The 22,248-nt window shown below is 48.0% G+C and overlaps 1 long non-coding RNA gene across 1 annotated transcript in view; it reads left to right on the forward strand.

The window, feature by feature from the left end:
* The window catches only part of LOC141169295 (uncharacterized), a 208,731-nt gene extending 186,782 nt beyond the window's left edge, over positions 1–21,949 (forward strand). The window contains exon 3 of the long non-coding RNA XR_012252290.1: positions 19,910–21,949. This is a non-coding gene — a long non-coding RNA (uncharacterized lncRNA). The remainder of the gene's footprint in view (positions 1–19,909) is intronic.
* Positions 21,950–22,248: the final 299 nt, after the last annotated feature.

The following is a 22,248-nucleotide window of genomic DNA, read 5'->3' on the forward strand; positions in this document are numbered from 1 at the left end:
ACAGAGATCTCTAGCCCCTATCTTTTGCAGCCATCCTCACCATCTTTAGCAACACAAATAAATTCAGAACCAAGATCAAACCATCAAATAATTTTATTCAAATGTACCTCAATCTTAACATAACTTCATTATTCAAAACCCAGTCCAAATCCCTAAATTCAGACTCCAGAACAAACTATTAAATTAATTAAGATCCCATAATTTTATTCAGGTCCCAGACCTGCCCTAGAAATCAAAGCTCAGACAAAACATTTTATTTGCTTCAGCCCCAAGACCAGGCACCTTAATAAATTCAAATTCCAAATCAGACTTTTGAAAAAATTGAGATCTAATAATAAATACAAACCTTGGACCAGACCTTTACATAAATTCAGTCCCCAGCAGGGGTGGACACTGACAGCTTAGGGCCCCTGTGCAAGAAATGTGTTTGGGTCCCCCTCCTTTTGTGGTGACCAATCTACAGATTATATATAATAATAATAATCTTTATTTATATAGCGCCAACATATTCGGCAGCGCTTTACAATTCAGAGGTTCATATACAACAGTCATAAGTAACATAGCTAAAGATAATACAATAATTAAAGCAAAAATAATGACGACCCTACTGGTAAGAGCTTACAATGTACAATGAGGTGGGGGTGACACAAAGGACAGGGGCTTATTTACAATGCTGGTCCAGCCATCTTGAGGGGATGAGGGATAGATAAAGGCTGCATGAGCTCGTAACCAGCCAGTATCTGTAGTGCTTTTGGGTGCGGTGGAGTTTGGTGGGGATTTATGTTTGGAGAAATAAGGGATGGGCTATAAATATATAAAAAGGACTTTGATTAGGGAACGTGATAGGCCGCCCTAAACAGGTGTGTTTTTAGGGAGCGCCAAAAACTGTGCAAGTTGTGGTTCGTCCTAATTTCTTGGGGTAGAGCATTCCAAAGAATAGGTGCAGCTCGGGAGAAATCTTGGAGCCGGAAGTGGGAGGTACGGATTAGTGGGAATGTTAGTCGAAAGTCGTTTGCGGAGCGTAGAGTAGGTAGATAAACAGAAACAAGGGAGGAGATGTAGGGGGGTGCCGCACTGTGGAGAGCTTTGTGGGTGAGAACAAGCAATTTAAATTGAATCCTATAATTCATGGGCAGCCAGTGCAATGACTGGCATAGAGCGGAAGCGTCTGAGTAACGATTAGCCAGATAGATGACCTTGGCTGCAGCATTAAGGATGGACTAGAGAGGGGAAAGTCGAGTGAGGGGGAGGCCAATTAATAGAGAGTTACAGTAGTCAAGGCAGGAGTGGATCAGGGCAACAGTAAGGGTTTTTGTTGTTTCTAAGGTGAGAAATTGGCGGATTCTAGAGATGTTCTTCAGGTGCAAGTGACAAGAGCGGGCAAGACATTGTATATGGAAGATGAAGGAAAGATTGGTGTCAAACAACGCCCAGGCAGCGCGCCTGCTGGCTCAGCGTTATTGTGGTTCCACACACAGAGAGGGAGATGTCAGATTTAGGAAGGTGATTAGATGGCAGGAGCAGAAGAAGTTCAGTTTTGGAAAGGTTGAGTTTCAGATAGAGAGCGGACATGATGATGGAAACTGCGGCCAGACAGTCACTGTTGTTCTGTAGTACAGTGGGGGGTAAGGTCAGGGGATGAGGTGTATAGTTGTGTGTCATCAGCACAAAGATGGTACTGAAAGCCAAATTTTCTGATGGTCTGTCCAATTGGGGCCGTGTAGAGATAGAAGAAAAGAGGGCTAAGGACTGAACCGTGAGGAACCCAAATAGTGGGAGGATGGGGGGAAGAAGTGGAGCCAGCGAACGATGCGCTGAAAGAGCGGTCAGATAGGTAGGAGGAGAACCAGGAGAGAGCAGCGTCCTTTATGCCGATTGAGTAGGAGGTGGTGGTCAACGGTGTCGAAAGCTGCAGAGAGGTCAAGAAGAATGAGCAGAGAGTAGTTACCATTACGTTTTGCTGTCAGAAGGTCATTGATTACTTTTATGAGTGCAGTTTCTGTACAATGTAGGGGGCGGAAGCCGGACTGTGATGGGTCTAGAAGACAGCGAATGGAGAGGTAACGGTAAGGCGGGAATAGTCTAGGTGCTCCAAGAGTTTAGAGATGAAGGTGAGATTGGAGACTGGTCTGTAGTTGTTTGTGCAGGAAGGTTCAAGACCCCATATATAGTGTGTGTACTGTAGTGTGATGGAGCAGAGTCACAGAAGGTATGGTCGCTGCTTCAGGAGGCCGGCGGCAGCAGGAGCGGGGTGATGCTGTGGACCTTGAGATCTCAGAAGATGTTACAGTGGGTGAGCGGAGTCCCCTTTCCCGTAGATTTCCCTGCAGTGACCTTCGGGAAAATGGCCGCCAGAGGAGGCGCATGTGCAGGTTGAGATCTCAGGAGACGAGATCTTATTTAATCTCACTTTACCGACACTGCCAATAGTCTAAAGAGTAAGTTGCCCACAATATCATTGACGTTCACATTGAAATCTGAGTTCGATTCCATTTTTTTTTTTTTTTTTATAATATATAAGAATAAACAAGAAAGTAATTTAAATCATTATACAATTTTATATGTATAATTATTTTAGCTTCTTATATTGTTGAATTTGTGATTATGGATATATATATGTCAATTGGTTTTAACCTATGTTAGTTGAATTGTATCAGCAGCCGTTTCAGTGAACTCTGACATGTCACGTGCTGTCAGTTGCTGCTTTGACGCCTTTTGTTTGAAATGTACACATTTAAAAGCTGTCCTTGCTGTCTATCGGTTCCTGTATGTTTTTTTCCGAGGAAGAAGTGTATTATACGCGTTGAATAAAACCGTATGTCTAATTAATTTTCTGAAATTGGCGTCTTCAATAATCAGCAGCGCGAACAAGTCCACAAATCCTTCCTGGTTTCTATTGTTAGTGACTAGGAAGCAGAGGTAATATGTGGCATATCCCTCGTTTCTGTTATAGCAGAATGATGTTACCTCTGACAACAACACAATCAGTTTCAGTCAGTTTTCTGTACAGAACAGTCTAACTGATCACATAAGTAATGATTTAGAGGGATAATTTTTTAATTTAGCTTTTTTTAATTTTGAAAACATGAAAAGTCTGTCAGTGCATTGTGTTATTAAATGGGCTATTGGTTACTACTGGATTACTTTCCATTTATATGGTGAGGTCACTTTGAGATGACTAAGGATATATTTGTGTTTAGGAGCTTAAAAGGAGTTTGATACTGTCCTAGGAGACCTCAGAGAGTTACATACAGTTCTTCAATTCAAAAAGTGAAACTCATATTATATAGAGTCATTACAAACAGAGTGATCTATTTCATCTGTTTATTTCTGTTAATGTTGATGATTATGGCTTACAGCCAATGAAAACACAAAAATCATTATCTCAGTAAATTAGAATAATTAATAAAAAACACCTGCAAAGGCTTCCGATGCATTTAAAAAGGTCCTTTTGTCTGTTTCAGTAGGCTCCACAATCATGGGGAAGACTGCTGACTTGACATATGTCCAGAAGGCAGTCATTGACACACTCCACAAGGAGGATAAGCCACAAAAGGTCATTGCTAAAGAAGCTGGTTGTTCACAGAGTCCTGTATCCAAGCATATTAATGTAAAGTTGAGTGGAAGGAAAAAGTGTGGTAGAAAAGATGCACAAGTAACCGGGGTAACTGCAGCCTTAAATGGATTGTTAAGAAAAGGTCATTCAAAAATTTGGGGGAGATTCACAAGGAGGGGACTGCTGCTGGAGTCATTGCTTCAAGAGCCACCACACACTGACGTATCCAGGACATGGGCTACAAGTGTAGCATTCCTTGTGTCAAGCCACTCATGACCAATAGACAACGTCTATTGAAGCGTCTTACCTGGGCCAAGGAGAAAAAGACCTGGACTGTTGCTCAGTCGTCCAAGGTGTTGTTTTCAGATGAAAGTAAATTTTGCATTTCATTTGGAAATCAAGGTCCCAGAGTCTGGAGGAAGAGTGGAGAGGCCACAATTCAAGCTGCTTGAGGTCTAGTGTGAAGTTTCCACAATCAGTGATGGTTTGGGGAGCCATGTCATCTGCTGGTGTAGGTCCACTGTGTTTTATCAAGACCAAAGTCAGCGCAGCCGTCTACCAGGACATTTTAGAGCACTTCATGCTTCCCTCTGCCGACAAGCTTTATGGAGATGGAAATGTCATTCTCCAGCAGGACTTGGCACCTGTTCACACTGTCAAAAGTACCAATATCTGGTTTAAAAACAACAGTATCACTGTGCTTGATTGGCCAGCAAACTCGCCTGACCTTAACCCCATAGAGAATCTATTATAGAGAATCTATGGGATATTGTCAAGAGGAAGATGAGAGACACCAGACCCAACAATGCAGATGAGCTGAAGGCTGCTATCAAAGCAAAGTGGGCTTCCATAACACCTCAGCAGTGCCAGAGGCTGATCGCCTCCATGCCACACCGCATTGATGCAGTAATTGATGCAAAAGGAGCCCCAACCGAGGATTGAGTGCCTTTACTGAACATACTGTGGGTACAGAAAGTATTCAGACCCCTTTAAATTTTTCACTCTTTGTTTCATTGCAATTAGTAAATTCTAAAAAGTTCATTTTTTTCTCATTAAAGTACACTCTGCACCCCATCTTGACTGAAAAAAACAGAAATATAGACATTTTTGCAAATTTATTAAAAAAGAAAAACTGAAATATCACATGGTCATTGTTAGAACCTTGCTCTTAGGTTTTTTCTATTGCTGGCCACATGACCTTGTTGGCCTATTTAGTCCTGCTCCGCCCTTCTGGCTTTGCTGGACTTCATTGTATTACTACTCTTTAGCTAGCCGGTGCTCAGTATCTAACTCTGTTAGTTTGCTTGGTCTTCGGACCTCTGTGTTCTATATATATTATTTGTTCGTCTGTCTGCTACTATTTCTGTTAGGAGGTGTCCATTTTGCTCCCAGTCCCTAGTACTTGTAGGGATTCCTTCCCCACATCTATAGGTCTCCGTACAGACTAGCTGAGGACTTTAGCAGGTCTGATCGCAGGATCAGGTCCCCTGTTACATCGTAGGGATCAAGCTGAGTTCTATCGTAGGGACAGATCTCCTCTCTTTCCTTAGCTCTGGTAGCAGAACATAACAGTCATAAGTATTCAGACCCTTTGCTCAGTATTGAGTAGAAGCACCCTTTTGAGCTGGTACAGCCATGAGTCTTCTTGGGAATGATGCAACAAGTTTTTCACACCTGCATTCAAGGATCCTCTGCAATTCTTCCTTGCTGATCCTCTCCAGTTCAGTCAGGTTGGATGGTGAACGTTGGTGGACAGACATTTTTAGGTCTCTCCAGAGATGCTCAATTGGGTTTAGGTCAGGGCTCTGGCTGGGCCAGTCAAGAATGGTCACAGAGTTGTTCTGAAGCCACTCCTCTGTTATTTTAGCTGTGTGCTTAGAGTCATTGTCTTGTTGGAAGGTGAACCTTCAGCCAAGTCTGAGGTCCAGAGCACTCTGGAAGAGGTTTTCATCCAGGATATCTCTGTTCTTGGCTGCATTCATGTTTCCTTCAATTGCAACCAGTCGTTATGTTCCTGCAGCTGAAAAACACCCGCATAGCATGATGCTGCCACCACCATGTTTCACTGTTGGGATTATATTGGGCAGGTGATGAGCTTTGCCTGCTTTTCTCCACACCTACCGCTTAGAATTATCACCAGAAAGTTCTATCTTCTTCTCATCAGACCAGAGAATTTTATTTCTCATAGTCTGGGAGTCCTTCATGTGTTTTTGAGCAAACTCTATGGAGGCTTTCATATGTCTTGCACTGAGGAGAGGCTTCCGTCGGGCCACTCATCCATAAAGGCCCGACTGGTGGAGGGCTGCAGTAATAGTTGACTTTGTGGAACTTTTCCCCATCTCCGTACTGCATCTCTGGAGCTCAGCCACAGTGATCTTGGGGTTCTTCTTTACCTCTCTCACCAAGCCTCTTCTCCCATGATTGCTCAGTTTGGCTGGACGGCCAGGTCTAGGAAGACTTCTGGTGGTCTGAAACTTCTTCCATTTAAGGATTAAGGAGGCCACTGTGCTCTTAGGAACCTTGAGTAAAGCAGAAATTCTTTTGTAACCTTGGCCAGATCTGTGCCTTGCCACAATTCTGTCTCTGAGCTCCTTGGGCAGTTCCTTTGAGCTCATGATTCTCATTTGGTCTGACATGCGGATCGAGAAATTGAAGGAACTGTCAAGTTCGGTGGAGGAAGCCTGAGGATATGGGGTTGTTTCACAGCGAAAGGCATTGGATACTTTGCCAGGATCGATGGTGGTCTCAATGTGCTGAGTTATATGTGAGTATCCTACAAGGCGAGTTACTTCTTACACTCGAGTACTATGGGTATGAAAAGTACGACATAGTGCTCCAGCAGTTCAACAACCCAAAGCATACGTCGAGATTGGTGAAGAAATAGTTCAGAAATGGTGACAATGAAGTTGAGGTGCTGGATTATCCCCCACAGTCTCCAGACCTCAACCCAATCCAACACTTGTGGGTAGAGTTGAAGAAAAAGCTGTATACATACCCAAGAGAAGTAGATAATGTTAATTAATTCTTATATATCACATAGGTTTATATTAATCATCTGTTATATCTTAGACACAATACACAATGAATTGACTTCTGGTCTCCATCATAAGTGTCTATTTTTGCTCTTCAAAGACTTGGGTTAAAGATAACCAACATGTCATCAAATCCAGAGAGATAAGAGCTGGTAGCAAGTGCAGAGGAGGAAGCCCGGTTTCCTGGTGGCCATTCTCAGCACTGTTTCTGTGATGTTTATGTGACACCCCAGGGGTCTGGTTGTCACAGTGATAGAGATATTACGTCTGAGAGCAGGTGGGAGGTCCTTTGGTCAGGGATCCTGTGCATGCCACACCTCCTGCCCAGCCTTGGGAGGGGAAGAACTTCCCCTGTATAAACCCGGGGCTGAGGCAGGGTTAGTGAGTCCAGGAAGAGTAGAGACAAGAGCAGCATAGGAAGCAGCAGAGTCACAAGGAGTCAGGGGCTGGCAGCTAAAGAGCTCGCCCTGACTAAGAAGATTCTTTACCGGACCCGGAGTCCGAGGCTGTGGGGACTAACTTCTACCCAGCAGCAGAATCCGTCAGGCAGGGGATTTCAGGTCCCCTGGCCCAGAAGCCCGAAGGCCCGGTCGCATGCGTGGGACCAGCACCGCCATCGTGGAGCGGAAGCCATTAGAAGGCCCCGAGTCACCGGCCATACGGGTGAGCACCACACGGTACACTCAGGGACGTGGGCTACTTACATCAGCTTCTAGCAAGGTAGCCAGAATAGTACAGTCAGCTTGGGAGGCCTACAACTACGCCTGGCCAGGGGAGATCCCATCTGCTCAAGGACTGACCAGGCCCCGTTCGCTAGCAAGTACTCCGGGAGGGTCTATCGTTGTTACCAGTAAAGACCCTGAACGCTACCATACCGTCTCTGAGTGGTTCCTGCTACCCCCATCATCCACGTCGGCTGCCCTGAGGCCATACCCCTCCCGTTGGGGGTTATACTATCACGCTGCACCATCCTTCCACCGGCCTCAGCGGTCTGCCCTGCAGCAGCAGCCCCCTGGCTGCATTCAACGGGTGGCGTAGTCATCAACCATTTTCTACCGCTAACAGACTGCCGTCCAGTTTGACTCCCTGGGCACGGACCGGGTCACCGCCACGAGACTACAACCCTAAACAGATCCGGCTCCGGGTAAGCTCCCGCGTGCGCAACGCAGCGCGACACAGGCCCAGGGGCGCGTCAACTTTGGCGTAGTCGGCAGGATCACGTGCCCGCAACCACCGGGTACTGCGTGCCTGAAAAGCAAAGACTGTTCAAACTTACCAGTGGTGAAGATTCCCGCCATCGGTGAAGATTCCCGCCATCCGGCGCCATCTTCAGCCTTCTTCCCGCCATCCGTGGAGTTTTCCCGCCATTGGACGCCATCTTGAGGACGCCGCGCGGGAAGAAGAGGGGCGTGGACTCCGAAAGCGCGCGAGAACTGAAGCCCCGCCTCACGTCCGGACGTTGCGTAAGGTCCTGGAAGGAGCCCAGCAGACGCCGACGTCACAGGAGCGCGACGGAAGGTCCTCAACCCTGACGATCCACTGCGGAGCCGCGGCCTACGGAACAGGATCATCGCAAGGTAGGCCACGGTCCACTAGGGGGGAGGAAGATGTCGGATACGGAGGAGAGCTCCACTGCCTCAACCCCCGCCAGCGCTACCGCTGTTGCAGTTATGCCCTTCACCATGCCCTATATCCCGGGAGCAGCTTGGCTACCCCAGTACTCAGGGGAGTCACATACCCTGCATGACTTTAGAGAAAAGCTGGATAGCCTCTTCCAGGTGTACCCCCTCACAGAAGAGCAAAAAGTGAGCATCCTGGTGGCCCAACTAACTGGGGCAGCCAAAAGGGAAGTAAAATCCTGGCCACCTGGGAGGAAGACTGTCGCAGGGATACTAACCCGGCTGAAGGACACCTTTGATACCCGCACCTCAGCCGAGATTAAACTTAGATTCTACGGGTGCAAGCAGCGAGCGCATGAGAGTATAAGGGACTATGCACTCAACCTACAAGAGGCCCTGAGGGCCATTAAGCAGACCGACCCTAATGGAGTGGGAAACGAGGACAGGCTGTTGACCGAACAATTTATAGAGGGTTTATATTGCAATGCCCACCGCACCCAGTTGCGGGCAATGGCCTTACAGGACCCTCATCTAGAATTTGCACAGTTCAAGGACAGAGCCATCCGGGTGCTCCGAGAACCGGCACCAGGTGGCGTTGTGACCCACAGACGCCCCACTACCACTTACTACCAGGAGGCGGCGCCCTTGTCAGCAGGGCCTGTGGGAGCTGATGCGCAGGCTTTGGACAATGACCCGGCTCCAGACCTACACCATCAGGTCCAAGAGCTAGCTAAAAGCGTTGCTGCGCTAACCCGAACTGTGCAGTCTTTACAGGTTTCCACTCCAGGGAAGATCCAGCTGGCATCCGGACCGGAGGACATCCCGTGGCGTCGACCAAGGAGGACCCCACCGGCCAGAGGAAGACCCAGTGACCGATACAGCGAGGACGGACGACCCATCTGCCGCCGCTGCAATCAACCCGGACATATGGAAAGGTACTTTAAACGGGCACAACCTGGGGTAGAGGGCCAACCCCCAGGAAAAAGATCACCAGGCCCATCGAACTGGCGCGACAGATATGTGGGAGGACGTCCAGTCTTGCCTGTGGTACTGGATGGCATTCCCATGAGTGCCCTACTGGACACCGGGTCACAGGTCACCACCATCCCGTACGTGCTCTTCAAGCAGTACTGGAATGACTCGGATATTACCCGCTACCCTGACGACGACTTGAGTATCATCGCCAGCAATGGTCAGCCCGTGCCACAGATCGGATTTAAAGAGGTGACCATCAAAATTGGTAGAGTCGAACTGGCCGCACAGGGACTGATCATTGTAGATATTGACAAACATGAGAGTCACCCAAAAATAACTCTAGGAACTAATGTAATTGAAAATTGTCTTGCAGAGGTGATTTTCCTTTTACAGCAGGTTGCCAAGAATGCCAGCTCCGGCGAGCAGCGGGTGCTCCAGAAAGAGATCCGGGCACTGATGCAACGGCAACAAGTGGAACTCTCCGGCGGTGAGATTGGTAGCGTAAGAATGTGTGACCCTTTTCCTATTGCCATGCCCCCAAAAAGTGAAATGATGATTTGGTGCCGGGCAGCTATTGGTCTGAGAGGTAGAGATTACCAGGCAATGGTAGAACCAGTTTACTCAGACAGTAGGCCCACCATTTTGACAGCACGGGGGGTGGTCAATGTACGCCATGGGAGGGTGCCCGTTCGCATAATAAATATCGGGGAGAGGGAAGTGTACCTGCCCCGGTATGCCACGCTAGCCAAATTATATACCACTAATCAAAATTCTATACAATCTGTGGAACCCTTGCCTCCATCTCACCCGGAGGAAGGTAACGGCTCTAAGAAAGACATGGAGGACTGGTGTCAGCAACTACATCTGGGTACTGACTCCACTCCCTCACACCAGAAACAAGGAGTCTATCGGGTGGTTCAAGAGTATGAGAGAGTGTTTAGTAAACACCCGTTAGACTTCGGGCGAGTCAAGGGGGTAGAACACCGCATCCCCACGGGAGATCATCCTCCCATAAAAGAGAGGTATCGACCCGTACCCCCTGCACATTACCAACACGCCAAGGGGATGCTTAGAGACATGAAGGAGGCTGGGGTAATCCGGGATAGCTGTAGCCCCTGGGCAGCCCCACTAGTTTTAGTCAAAAAGAAAGACAACACCATGAGGATGTGTGTAGATTACCGGAAAATCAACCGTATCACACACAAGGATGCGTACCCCTTACCAAGGATAGAGGAGTCATTGGCTGCTTTAAGATCTGCTAACTTCTTCTCTACCTTGGATCTCACTAGCGGGTACTGGCAGGTTCCTGTAGCAGAGGCGGACCGGGAGAAGACCGCATTCACCACCCCGATGGGACTTAGCGAGTTCACCTGCATGCCGTTCGGACTCTGCAACGCCCCAGGAACCTTCCAACGATTAATGGAGTGCTGTCTGGGCCACAGAAACTTCGAGACGGTCCTGTTGTACCTGGACGATGTCATCGTATACTCCAAAACGTATGAGGACCACCTGAAACACCTGGCGGAGGTGTTCGAAGCTCTGGCGAGTTACGGCCTAAAGGTGAAACCCTCCAAGTGTCACCTCCTGAAACCAAAGGTGCAATACCTGGGACACGTGGTGAGCGCTGACGGAGTGGCTCCCGACCCCGATAAGATCACCGCAATCAAAGGATGGCCAAGCCCTTCCAGCGTAAAAGAAGTGCGGCAGTTCCTAGGGTTGGTAGGCTACTACCGAAGGTTTATTCCCGGTTTCACCAAAAAGGCGGCGCCTATGCAGGACCTCCTGATAGGCCAGTCCCGGAAGGCCAAGAACCAGAAGCCGCCCTTCAAATGGGAAGAGCTAGAGGAAGAGTCCTTCCGCCAGCTGAAGATGGCCCTCACGGGGGATGAAATCTTGGCGTATCCGGACTATAGCCAGCCCTTCATCCTCTATACCGACGCCAGTAACGTCGGGCTAGGAGCCGTACTGTCCCAGATTCAGCAGGGGAAAGAGCGAGTAATCGCCTATGCCAGCCGAAAACTGCGACCCACCGAAAGGAATCCCGAGAATTATAGCTCATTTAAGCTAGAGTTCCTGGCCGTGGTATGGGCAGTCACCGAGCGCTTTAAGCATTACCTCGCTTCTTCCCGGTTCACCGTATACACGGATAACAACCCGCTGACACACCTGGACACGGCAAGACTCGGTGCCCTGGAGCAGAGGTGGATGGCCCGTCTGTCCAACTACGAGTTCACAATTAAATACCGGGCAGGGCGCTCCAATACCAACGCGGACGCCCTGTCCAGGATGCCCAACCTGCCGGACGGAGGAGAAGATCCGGAGGGACTGGAAGAAGTTGAACTCCCTGCGTTCCACCGTCATGGGACTATCCAGTATTCCCACCGGGTAAGGAGTAAGCAGGCTGCTACGTTGAACCCCTTACCTCACTACAACTGGGCGGAAACGCAAGACAGCGACCCTGCCGTCCGACTGGTGAAGGAGATGCTGACTCGCCCGGAGGCTAGCCTGGAATCAGACGCTCCAGAGGAAGCCAAACAACTATGGGCAGAGAAGAGTCGACTGTTCCTTTACAAGGGGAAGTTGTGCCGCAGAATGGTTAACTCCAGGACGCATGAACTACTCTGGCAAGTAGTGGTGCCACGAAGAGACGCAGCCATGGTGATGGAGGCATACCACGACGGAGCTGGACACTTCGGGTGGAAAAAGCTGGAGTTCCTGCTGCGCGAGCGGTTCCACTGGGTAGGCATGAGGGGAACCATCGAGAAGTGGTGCAGAGACTGTGGCCCGTGCAATCTGAGAAGGAAGGACCGGGCCAGCCAGAAGACTCCCCTGCAGTCCATCGTCACCCGGCAACCGTTGGAACTGGTAGCCTTGGATCATGTAAAACTGACCCCCAGCAGAAGTGGCTACGTCTACGCGTTAACCATCGTGGATCATTACTCCCGGTTTCTGGTTGTCGTCCCCGTCAAGGACTTAACGGCTCGAACAGCAGCTAGAGCCTTCCAGCAGCACTTTTGCCGTCCACACGGGTACCCGGACCAAGTGCTGACGGACCAGGGACCTGCCTTTGAAGCGGAGGTCTTCCAGGAATTCTGCAATCTGTATGGCTGCCTGAAGATAAGGACGACACCCTACCATCCGCAAACTAATGGACTTTGTGAGAAAATGAACCAGGTGGTAATGGATCTTCTAAAAACGTTGCCCCTGGAAGAACGCAGTCTGTGGCCTGAGAAGTTGCCCGATCTGGTGGACCTATACAACCACATCCCGGTAGGTTCCACCAACTGTACCCCGGCTTACCTAATGAGGGCAAGACCTGGTAAGTTACCTGTTGACCTGGAAATGGGAGTCCTGACGCCCGAGGACACTTCACCAGAAACAGACTGGGACACAGAGAGGCAGCAGCAGTACCGGAAAGTACAGGAGAGCGTGGAGCGAAGTCTCTGTCAGGCTAGGGAAAGACAAGAGAAGACTTACAACCAGTATGCTCCCGCTGTTCCCCTGGTACCCGGAGAGCAGGTCTTGAAGAGGAAGAGACGGCTCCACAAGTTGGACGACCAGTGGGAGAAGGACCCGTACACCGTACTGCCCTCAAGCCACGAGAACCCGAAGGTCTGTACCATCAGTAAAGACGGAGGGGAAACCACAGCCATTGTATCCCGGGACCACCTGAAGAAGTGCCCCGAACAACTGAGGAACCCTGAGGAGGAACAGGAAGACCATCGACCCGTGGAAGAAAGGGAAGATATGGTTAGTACCGTGCTCGGGGACTTCCCTCGGTCTTGGACTCAAGTCAATGGTGCAGTTGTGGTACCCGTACTCACCTTCCTCCAACCATCATCCCAAGAACCTACGGAGCAACGGGTAGAGCTGGAAGAGCAGCCGGTCCAGGAGGCAGAAGACTCCACCCAAGCGGAACAGGAGAATCCACCCTCTGCTTATAGTGAGCCTGCCGTACCCCTAGTGAGACAAAGAGCCGGTAGACAGCTGCCCAGTTTACCCTTGACAGCTCCTACACCCTGTAGTTCAGGGCCAGACAGTCAGCTCCGTAGGTCCACTAGGGCCACTAGAGGCCAGTTACCCGCACGTTGGAGGATCTAAATGTTTAAGTTGTTTTACAATGTTTACCTGTTTATTGTTGCTTGTGTGTAATTTTGTGTTTCTAGTTGTTTTTAGGAGTCTTCGGTGGATTTACCGGGAATCCTTTGTATATAGTTGGAGCGTAACCCAGGATGGACTAGAGACTGTTAAGGACTCGGGGTAGGACAGACCCCTACCTGGTTACGTCTCCCTGTGTTGGTGAAATGGACACCTTTGCTTTTCTTCAAAGACTGCACCCGGTTGCGGACATCCGTGACCATCTTATTGTGTTTCCTTATTGTATTTTATTGTTCTTTGATATACCTTGTTATATTTTTCTAAAAAGTGTTTAGTCCCGGAGTACTAAATTTCACTAGGGGGGAGTGTGACACCCCAGGGGTCTGGTTGTCACAGTGATAGAGATATTACGTCTGAGAGCAGGTGGGAGGTCCTTTGGTCAGGGATCCTGTGCATGCCACACCTCCTGCCCAGCCTTGGGAGGGGAAGAACTTCCCCTGTATAAACCCGGGGCTGAGGCAGGGTTAGTGAGTCCAGGAAGAGTAGAGACAAGAGCAGCATAGGAAGCAGCAGAGTCACAAGGAGTCAGGGGCTGGCAGCTAAAGAGCTCGCCCTGACTAAGAAGATTCTTTACCGGACCCGGAGTCCGAGGCTGTGGGGACTAACTTCTACCCAGCAGCAGAATCCGTCAGGCAGGGGATTTCAGGTCCCCTGGCCCAGAAGCCCGAAGGCCCGGTCGCACGCGTGGGACCAGCACCGCCATCGTGGAGCGGAAGCCATTAGAAGGCCCCGAGTCACCGGCCATACGGGTGAGCACCACACGGTACACTCAGGGACGTGGGCTACTTACATCAGCTTCTAGCAAGGTAGCCAGAATAGTACAGTCAGCTTGGGAGGCCTACAACTACGCCTGGCCAGGGGAGATCCCATCTGCTCAAGGACTGACCAGGCCCCGTTCGCTAGCAAGTACTCCGGGAGGGTCTATCGTTGTTACCAGTAAAGACCCTGAACGCTACCATACCGTCTCTGAGTGGTTCCTGCTACCCCCATCATCCACGTCGGCTGCCCTGAGGCCATACCCCTCCCGTTGGGGGTTATACTATCACGCTGCACCATCCTTCCACCGGCCTCAGCGGTCTGCCCTGCAGCAGCAGCCCCCTGGCTGCATTCAACGGGTGGCGTAGTCATCAACCATTTTCTACCGCTAACAGACTGCCGTCCAGTTTGACTCCCTGGGCACGGACCGGGTCACCGCCACGAGACTACAACCCTAAACAGATCCGGCTCCGGGTAAGCTCCCGCGTGCGCAACGCAGCGCGACACAGGCCCAGGGGCGCGTCATTTACTTCCTATGTTGATACCTACAGCAACAAGAAGCTTGGTTTCCGAGTCTTACTTACTTTTTTCCTTTGTTCCAGGAAGCAATTGTGAACTTTTAAGAATCCAATACGACAGAAAAAAAAGAGATTCTCAACAAACGTTGTAGGTGGCTAGTGTTGAGATTTACGTCTATGTGTTTCTTTTACTAATGGAAATGAATAAAAAAACAAATAAAAGGCCCATGGTAACCTCTTTAGGACAATTTTTAATTTTTCCTCATTGCATTCCAGTGGTCATTCCAGCCGCATAGACTTTTGAGTTGTTTTTTTATCCATGTGCCATTATATGATCCATTTGCATTGGTTTTTAATGTTTGTTATTTTTTTTCATAGATTCTTATTTGTGCATGAATGCAGAAATGCCATTTTGATACAGTTTTTTTTTTTATCATCAATCATCAATGATGCTCTAAATTTATTGTACTGGCAATGTTGTTTGCGAAGATACCAAATAAGTGAATATTATTTAATATTTTCCTAACAGTATATTTAATAAAGTTTTGTTTATTGTAATATGCACAATTATATCTTTTTATTTACCTTTATTTATCATTATTTTTATTTATTTTTTTTACCCTTTTTTTTTAAATCCCATAGAGGATGTTTATTTTTCTTTTACCTCTAATGTTCAAACTCCACAAACTTGCATACCCTCGCAGAAATCTCAAACACCTTGACCTACACTCACTCTCTGAATTCCTTCCTCCTCTTACAGACATTAGTTTCTTACATGATGCAGATGTTGCTGCCACTTTATACAACACCACAACAGCTGCAGCTCTCGATTCGGTCGCCCCCCTCACACATACCAAAGCTCGCACAATCAACAGACAACCCTGGCACACCAGCCTAAATAAAGAACTGCGACGGGCCTCCAGGGTTGCTGAGCGTAGATGGAAAAGGTCCCACTCCAATGAGCACTTCATCGCATTCAAACAGTCCCTCACTACCTTCAAGTTCACACTCACTGCAGCAAAACAAACATACTTCTCATCTCTCATATCCTCCCTGTCTCACAACCCCAAACTATTCAACACCTTCAATTCTCTCCTCAGTCCCCCAGTGCCTCCTCCCTCTCCTCTTATTTCAGCCGAAGGCTTTGCCTCATTCTTCAAGCAGAAGATTGACACCATCAGACAAAGTTTTTGCCTAAGGCCCCCCAGCCCCTCCCCACACCTACTCAACCCTCCTCCTCCAAAACCACAGTCTCCACCATTACGGAAGATCAACTTTCCTCTTTACTCTCCAAATCAAACCTCACCACCTGTAAACTTGACCCAATCCCGTCCCACCTCATCCCAATCCTTACCGCTATCTTCATCCCACCCCTAGCCCACCTCTTCAACCTGTCATTAACAACTGGTGTCTTCCCCTCATGCTTCAAACATGCCTCAATCACACCAATCCTCAAAAAGCCCTCCCTTGACCCATCCTCTCTGTCTAGCTATCGCCCCATATTACTTCTCCCCTATGCCTCAAAACTACTGGAACAACACGTCCATTCTGAGCTGTCCTCCCACCTCTCCTCCTGCTCCCTCTTCGACCGCCTACAATCTGGCTTCCGACCGCACCATTCTACTGAAACTGCACTGACTAAAGTCACCAATGACCTACTAACCGCCAAATCTAAGCGACACTACTCTGTCCTCCTCCTCCTAGACCTGTCATCTGCCTTCGACACAGTGGATCATTCCCTCTTACTACAAACTCTCTCATCTCCCGGCATCACAGACTTGGCCCTATCCTGGATCTCCTCATACCTAACAGACAGGACATTCAGTGTCTCTCACTCACAGACCACCTCCTCATCTCGCCCCCTATCTGTCGGTGTCCCCCAAGGTTCAGTTCTAGGACTTCTGCTCTTCTCCATCTACACCTTAGGCCTGGGACAGCTCATAGAGTCTCATGGCTTTCATTATCACCTCTATGCTGATGACACACAGATTTACCTCTCTGGACCCGATATCTCCTCCTTACTAACCAAAATCCCACAATGTCTGTCTGCTATTTCATCCTTCTTCTCTGCTAGATTTCTAAAACTTAACATGGACAAAACAGAATTCATCATCTTTCCGCCATATCATTCAACCCCCCCAACTGACCTATCTATCAACATCAATGGCTGCCCACTCTCCCCAGTCCCTCAGGCTCACTGCCTTGGAGCAACCCTGGACTCTGAACTCTCCTTCAAACCACATATCCAAGCCCTTTCCACTTCCTGCGGACTCCAACTCAAAAATATCTCCCGAATCCGCACATTCCTCAACCATGAATCTGCAAAAACACTAGTGCACGCCCTCATCATCTCTCGCCTCGACTACTGCAACCTCCTGCTCTGTGGCCTCCCTTCCAACACTCTCGCACCCCTCCAATCTATCCTAAACTCTGCTGCCTGACTAATCCACCTGTCCCCCCGCTATTCCCCGGCCTCTCCTCTCTGTCAATCTCTTCACTGACTCTCCATTGCCCAGAGACTCCAGTTCAAAACCCTAACCATGACATACAAAGCCATTCACAACCTGTCTCCTCAATATATCTCTGACCTAGTCTCCCGCTACATACCTGAACGCAACCTCCGATCCTCACAAGATCTCCTTCTCTACTCCCCTCTAATCTCCTCCTCCCACAATTGCATACAAGATTTCTCCCGTGCTTCCCCCCTACTCTGGAACTCTCTACCCCAACACATCAGACTCTCGTCGACCGTGGAAATCTTCAAAAAGAGCCTGAAGATCCACCTCTTCCGACAAGCCTACAACCTGCAGTAACCACCACTCCACCAATACCGCTGCACGACCAGCTCTACCCTCACCTACTGTATCCTCACCCATCCCTTGTAGACTGTGAGCCCTCACGGGCAGGGTCCTCGCTCCTCCTGTACCAGTCGCCGTCACATTGTGTTCAAGATTATTGTAATTGTTCTTGTATTATACCCCTTTTTCACATGTAAAGTGCCATGGAATAAATGGCGCTGTAATAATAAATAATAATAATAATGGAATATATGTTTTGGTAGAAAATGCTCCTTATAATTGTTATTACTAATTATCTCTTTTGAGCACTCTTTTTCAGTATAAATTACTACAATTGCATGCATACTTACCTATCCTGTATTTCTATGCATGGTGTACCATCACTCCATCATTTTCCAAAGCTTTTTTTTTATTAATGAACCACTTCCCATTTGGTTTTTGATGTCCTTGGAAATAAGTAATACTTTTTTTTAGTATGGAAATAGAAGACACTTGTGTGAGAAGTTCACACCCTGGACATTGTCCCACTCACCGCTCTGCAGATTATTTCATTGATGGGAACAGCATTGCCTCCTAGTAGGGATGGTTTTCATCAAGGAGTATGATTGATATTCGTATACACAGGAAAACTCCATTTTATAGCGTAAAAGCCTGTACTGCTTGGGATGAGGTGCTGCTGCTTTTCTCTAAATGAAGAAGTTTTATCCGACCAGAAAAGTCATAATCATCCTGTTGGCTCCACGTACATGAGCACTATGTCAGAGAACCCAAAAAGCTTGGAAGTAGCTTAACGATGGACTGCACTCGAGCACACAGTCAGGTGTGAACCTCATGGGTGGTCCTCACGAAGCTAAGATATGAGAAGCTTTCAGAGTAACATGGAGGTAGCTCTATGCTATGATTGGCAATTTTGCTTTCTACTCTTCTTTGGTCAATGATAAAAACTTTTTGGTAGATTTGTGAGTGGTTGTTTCATCAGTATTTTGCATTTGTGCTGCCCCTACATTTATCATGGGGGTCTCCTGCATTTGCCTAAAGCATTTGAACAGTGACGTGTAATATGGCCACTTTTTTGGTTTGTTGTTTCTTGATTTTATGTCTTTTGCTTTTTGGTGCCGGGGATATTTACTAATTACATAGTTACATAGTTACATAGTTTATAAGGCCGAAAAAAGACAAGCGTCCATCCAGTTCAGCCTATTTCTTGTGCACTGCAGCTATTCCGCTGTGTGTTTGTGTAAGCGGTGTGGACTGGACTTTCGCATTCCTACCCCTGAAGACACCAATCGCTTTGTGTGTATTATGCCTTGCATCTTTTGTATATAGATGTATTGTGTCATGTGATAAGTTCCTGTGTGATGTAGTAATGTTGGTAATGTATAGTGTAGGACATAGTGTACAGTATAGGATAAGTGTAGGGTAAGACATACTGTAGTTTAGGGCTTAGGACACAAGGTAGGTAATATAAGGTAGTGGATTGTAGTTAGGTATTGACATTAGCGTAAGCTACAGTTACTGTTTGGGACTAGCCCATAGTGGGAGTGGATAAGTGTTAGGGCAAGTGACTGCTTCCTGGATATAGTTAGATAGGGACAAGTTCAAGTAGGAATTGTCTGTGAGCAGTGCTGCCTTTGTGGGTAAACTACAGAAAAGGAGACTAAGGGACAAGGGAGTAGCACGACCTTGAAGTGACCGAAGAGACAGAGTGGCCTTCCACAGAAAAAAGGATCTTTGGATAGGATGACGTGTCACGAGAAACCCTGAGCTTACATAATGCCGAAGGTAACGGACGTAAACAGGACTGAGTGTGTGGGACAAGTGGGGGTCACTGTGAAGGAAACGCCCATAAGACTTTGTACCCACTTTCCCTTGTACATAACCCTTACCAAGTTACCGTTCAGTAAAGACTGTGTTTTAGAATGGAAGTCTCCTTTATTGAACTATGGAAACTATGGTCCCGGCCAGCCAACACCACCGGCTACAGGCAGCCTGCACAGGCGCAAGGCCCTCGTAACACCAGCCAGGACCTGCTCTTTCATGTAGGGGGCTGGGGCATCACAGGAGAAGGCAAGTGGCTCGCCCGTGGCTACCGCGCTGCGCTACATTTGCACTAAGAAATATGTGCATTTTGGGCATAATGTTGCATCACATTTTAGACCTATTCATTATGTGTTTTGGACACTTTGTAGTTCATTTGACAAGAGAGCATGGCTTGTAAGAAAAGACGGCATAACTTAAAATGCAACCATTTGCGCAAATTGTACCAAAATCTGTAAATTTACCCATCGAATGTACAGTTTAGTAGCCTGCCTGACACAGCTTTTAATGCTTAATCTCTAGCGCAAAACTATATTTCAGCCATTTTCAACAAATTTGCTGTTTGCACATATGACTTTATAATGCTGTATAGCCTGGGTGTGTAGTCTCTGTACCTACTGGATGCAATGCAAAATTTGTAGCACGGTCTTCCACTCAATATGTCTCATTTATATTACAGATGCCTTCTCATGTGATAGAGGGACACTTGGTTCCCCTGAAGATACCAGGGTTTGGGCGAAACTTTTGCATCGCTTAAAAATGCATAACTGTATGTACTTATAGATTGTGGGCATTTCAATGCTTTGGATACTTTAAAACACAACAATGAACTAATAACACAGTGCTCAAAAGTAGATTCTGGAGTCGTTTTTCTTTGGGTCGGTGCTGTAACCTTGGAGCAGATGTAGGAAGACTGGCTGAGCACTATGGAACAATTCCCTTTCTAAATGCAACTCAACCATGGAAGTCTTATCATCACTTTTCTAAAATCTTTAGTAAATCTGACGCCTTTCATGAGACCGAATGTGACTTTGTGCCTCTCATTGTCCATATATAATGAAGGGGCCTACTGGACCACCTTGGAGTAGGATTCTAGTTGGTACTTCTACCTTTGGACCCCCTATGGCTATGCTATTGGCCCCATATTCAGAGGGATGAGCATTTTATGCAGATGCACCCTATAGCTTCTTTATGAGGGCATTTTATACAGTAATATGTCAGCTTCAATGAAGTGAAAGATTAAAGAGTCATAAACAAACCCTGCGTAGAAGATCTGACCGCTGCCCTGTTCAGAGACTGTAAACCACAGCTGTGCGTCCAGCACACTTATATGTGGAGCATTGGCCGCCCATATTTACACAGCTGTTTAACCCCTAACATACAACCATTTACAGATGAAAACATGAAAAATATCAGGCAATGACGTTTAACGAGTCTCTGTGGAACCTGAACAACGTTCTACCGGTTACCTGCCGTCTAACATCAACCATAAAACAAACCATGGGAAACCAATAAATAAAGTAAAAAGGAAAAGAAATAGACTATAAAACAACAAAGCAAAAGGTCTCATTAACCCCCGCAGATTTGGATCTGCATATACAGTACGTCTGGCCAACAGCCAACATAGCTGTCGTCACCAAGTCAATGCATTCTAGGAAAGATGGAGGACAGTTGTTGGATCTGAAAATTCCACCATATTGATTGCAGACAACCCCAACAGTAAAGCAATGAAGGACTTTGTTAGGATGAGGCAGGTTTTCAGATGTCTAGCAGCATTTTTTTTTTTAATCTTTTCACATTCTGTGAATCGAAAGTTTCTAAGACGATTAAAAATGTTGCCCAAGTGACCATTCCACAAGAAGTATTCTAATGGCACATGGCGCCCAGTGTAACGTTCATAGTTTACGACAGCATTGTACCGCTAATTGGTAATATTTCTCATTTTGACATATGTACGACTGATGGACCTTGGGATATGAGATACCAGAGTTGAAGTTATGCCCATTGGTCAAAAAATGACAGTTGCCAAAGGTTAGTGTATAAGAAGTCTGAGGTACTGCTAGTGTGTCACCCCAGGCCTGGATGCCACAAACTTGTAAGGCTGTGTCTGAGAGCAGGAGGGAGGTTCTCTGGTCATGGACCATTTGCATGCAGCACCTCCTGTCCCAGGCCAGTAGGGGGAGCAGGCTGCCCCTATAAAAACTGGTACTGAGGGCAGGGTTAGAGAGACCAGGACCCACTTCTGAAGTATCCAGAAGGGTTCCCAGAAGAGAGGGACAGGTCAGCCGCAGCTGAGGAGTCCAGGAGGCAAAGGAGGAGCAGAAAGCCAGGGACAGAGGCGACGAGAGCCGGTCCTGGCAGAGAGAGACTACACAACCGGACACTGGGGTCCGAGGCTGTCAGGGTTGTAAGCCCTGCAGCAGATAACCAACCCGCAAGGGATTTCAGGTCCCTTGGCCAAGAAGCCTGGAGGTTCCGCCACACAGAGGGACCAGTACAGCACGGAGCAGCTACAGGTACCTAAGGCCCGAGTCGCAAGCCATACAGGCGTAGTACACGGCAAGCTCAGGGACGTGGGCTATCATACCACTAAAGGGGGAGATAGTCAGCAAGGGCAGAGAGAGAACGGTAGGCCTACCCACTCATCCTGACCAGCGGAGCTCGCCTGAATGCCCTCAGACACCCAGGTCCATTCCTACCCTGTACTCCTGTTGGGTCTATGATAAGATCAGTAAAAGACCCTGGACTGCATTATTGGACTCTGTGTGGTTACTGCTGCGCCTGCACCATCACCCCCAGCATCCTATTACACTGCCCTGAGGCTGCACTCCTCCCGTGGGGAGTTGTACTATTCCCCGCGGCATCCCCAACACCAGCCTCAGCGGTCTGCCTTGCAGCGGCGGTCCTCCCTGACCGCAATCCACGGGTGGCGTAGTCGGACATTACCTACAGCACATCATAGACTACCACTGGTCTGACCACCCTGAGCCACGGGACCGGGCCGCCACTACTACTCCC

Source organism: Phyllobates terribilis, unplaced genomic scaffold (genome assembly GCF_046119375.1).
Source record: "Phyllobates terribilis strain yellow unplaced genomic scaffold, ASM4611937v1 Scaffold_1__5_contigs__length_1240528914, whole genome shotgun sequence".
Classification (NCBI taxonomy): domain Eukaryota; kingdom Metazoa; phylum Chordata; class Amphibia; order Anura; family Dendrobatidae; genus Phyllobates; species Phyllobates terribilis.